The sequence below is a fragment of the Phascolarctos cinereus genome, unplaced genomic scaffold (genome assembly GCF_003287225.1).
Source record: "Phascolarctos cinereus isolate Bilbo 61053 unplaced genomic scaffold, phaCin_HiC Scaffold_5;HRSCAF=322, whole genome shotgun sequence".
Classification (NCBI taxonomy): domain Eukaryota; kingdom Metazoa; phylum Chordata; class Mammalia; order Diprotodontia; family Phascolarctidae; genus Phascolarctos; species Phascolarctos cinereus.
In genome coordinates this window covers 156,776,563-156,779,394 of record NW_027555958.1, presented here as the reverse complement: position 1 = coordinate 156,779,394, position 2,832 = coordinate 156,776,563, and the positions used below count along the sequence as shown (strand labels likewise).

The 2,832-nt window shown below is 36.9% G+C and overlaps 1 pseudogene; it reads right to left on the bottom strand.

Moving 5' to 3' along the window:
* Positions 1-826: 826 nt before the first annotated feature.
* On the bottom strand, positions 827-2,011 carry LOC110216493 (protein arginine N-methyltransferase 1 pseudogene; annotated as a pseudogene).
* Positions 2,012-2,832: the final 821 nt, after the last annotated feature.

The following is a 2,832-nucleotide window of genomic DNA, read 5'->3' as shown; positions in this document are numbered from 1 at the left end:
AGTTAAAAATAAGACTTTTGGTTTTTAAACAACTTTATTCTAAGAGCAAAGCACTGATAGAGTACAAGGAGGGAAGAATAACAGAGGCTCCCCTTTCTTGGATCCTGATCCATCATTTTAAATGTCAGTTCCCCTTTGCTTTTCAAAAGTATCTCTGTGCATTTTTAGGACGTTCCAGAAAACTTGGTGAAGTTTAAAGCTCTCATAGCTTAAAATCTGAAAATCTTTAATAGCTTGAAACTATACTAAGACTTCTGGAATACCCTTTATAGGTGTAGCACATATATATAACATAAATCAAATCCTTGTCTATTTCAGGATGGAAGTTCCTTAAATAATCTAAGGAAAACAGTTGAGATCAACCAAGATGAAAGTAATTACACATACAAAATCACAAGGTTTGGAACATAAAGAAAAAAAAAGCCTAGGAGAGATTTGATTGGAGTAATTAAAAAAAGTGAATGACAGATCAGTCAGGCCCTCAGGTTGAGAAAGTAAATTTAGAGAAGATAAAACGAACTGCAATCTTGTTTTATGTACTACATAGCCCATGCATAGAGCTCCATGGCAGAACATCTAGTAAGGTAATATAACTAATTTCTGTAAAAGAGGATTATACAGTTCACTATAACATTTCTTATGATCCATATAGATGTCTTTGTACTATTATATTCACTCAGACACAAATGTATATTTATTGTTCACCAATTTTTAAAAATGTTAATTGATGCCTTTTATATATTTCAGTTGTTTATATGTTTATATTTTACATTTCATGTTTTTGTTATATCATTTCCCCTATAATTCAGCTCAATACATTCTATAATCAATCAGTAGGGCAAGACAGTTCTCACAGCTGCCCTTTGAAATCCAAGTGGATGGTGAAGTCAGGGACTTGATGTTCTTAATATTGGGCTACATGCCAGTGGTGCCAAAGATCTCCTCACCTGTCTTTACTTGAGATAATCTTCTGTGTAGAAGATGGTTTGCTTCCGGTGGGTGAACTCAATAGTGAAGTAAGTGATCAGGTATGGATGTAGTTATTCCTTTTCACTTGCAGGAGGAAGGAGGAGGTGAAGGTCACATTGTCCACATTCATCATGGAGATATGTACCTTCTTGATGAGGCAGGCATTGGTCACCAGCCACTTGGGGTCAACCACGTTAATGAGAGGCTCTTAGATAGCCATGTCTTCAATGCAGAACACGTCAAAGCTATAGGCGTACACTCCCCAGTGGATCTTGTAGTTGTTGTTCTGCTGGTCTTCAATGGTGGTAATGTAGTGTTGCCTCATCAGGAAAGATGAGCATGTCAGGGGTCAGCCACTTGTGTTGAATGTGTAGAATAAAGTTGAGCATGGACTCATTGAACAAACAGCAGCCTGTCCACTCACTGATGATGACATCCATTTAGTCCATCAATGATTCTACCTCATCCACGCTCTCCTTGATAGCAGTCACCACATGGTCTGGCTTTTTGGCCTTGGCAGTCTTCATAGAGTAGTCTGAGATAACAGAGCACTCAATCCCAGTGGCTTGTAGACTCCAGCTTTGGCTGCAAACATACAAAAGATGTCATTGCCTGAGCCTAGGTTGATGATTTTTTTGTTCTGAAACATATGCCAGTTATGGAACATGAAGTTGTGGTAGGTGAGCATCCATACCTTATCCTTGAGCATTTCCTTGTAGATCCTAAAATGGCCCAGAAAGTCTAAGAAATGGTCCTAGGATATAATGTCCTCAGCACTGGGCTTCTCACTGCCCCTTGGGTTATAGGCAGGACACCTCCATGATGTAATTCATGGCCTTAGCTGCTTCCACCATTCTCTGCTCCCTCATACACGCCTACTTCTCCAAGAATCTTCACCTCAAAACCATCTGTTTTATGTTTTGTAATTTATTTATTGTAGTAGATGATGGCTTAATTTTGTTTGTTTTATTTGATTTTGTTGCAAAGCAATTCTGGCTTCTTTAAGGAGTCAATCTGAAAAATACAGAGTCATGGTGTGCCATTCACTGTGAGAGAAAAATTAGGAATAGTAGATAAAAATGAGAAAATACATGCCTCCCACATAAAAGACAGTTTGGAATAACCTTTTAAAAAATGCAGAATAAAGAATAAGAGAAAATGGCATCACAACTGAGAGTCAGGCAGAGGTTTGTAGTTCTGTAAAATGCAGCAAATTAAGGGAACTTGAGATATTTTTGCTCCTAGTAATAGCAAGGGGATATTAATTTGTTATTTCACTCTCGGAATCTAGTTTCTTAACAGCTGAAAAAAGTGGGAACATGGAAGTGGCCTAGGGGCAACCTATGCTAAGGAGTAGTATAAATAAAACAAAGGATTCAAAACTGAGTTTTATGTCAATTTAAGTAAAACTGTACCACCTATGTACTTATGATTTTTAAAATCTCTTTTTCTTTCCACTTGCTATGAGGTATTTCAGAGTTTCTGTTTAGAAAGTGAATTTAATTCACCTGAAACCTAGTGATATGAAACTATAATAACCAAGAGATAAGAGCCTTCCCCCTGCTTCTTTGCCGAGGGGCAATTTTGGGTGTGGAATATTGCATATAATATCAAAATTTTTCAATATGTTGATTAGTTTTGCTGAACTTCTTCACTGAATACACACAAACACATCTTTTTAAAAACTGTTATAAGGATTGTTTTCTGGGAGAGAGGGAGGAATGCATTAAGAAAAAAAGTATTGTTAAAAAAAAGATATCAATAAATTTTTTTAAAGTGAATTTAAATCATTTCTGTTCTGGCCTCTTCATAAGGGGTGTGTGTGTGTGTGTGTGTGTGTGTGTGTGTGTGTGTGTGTAGTGG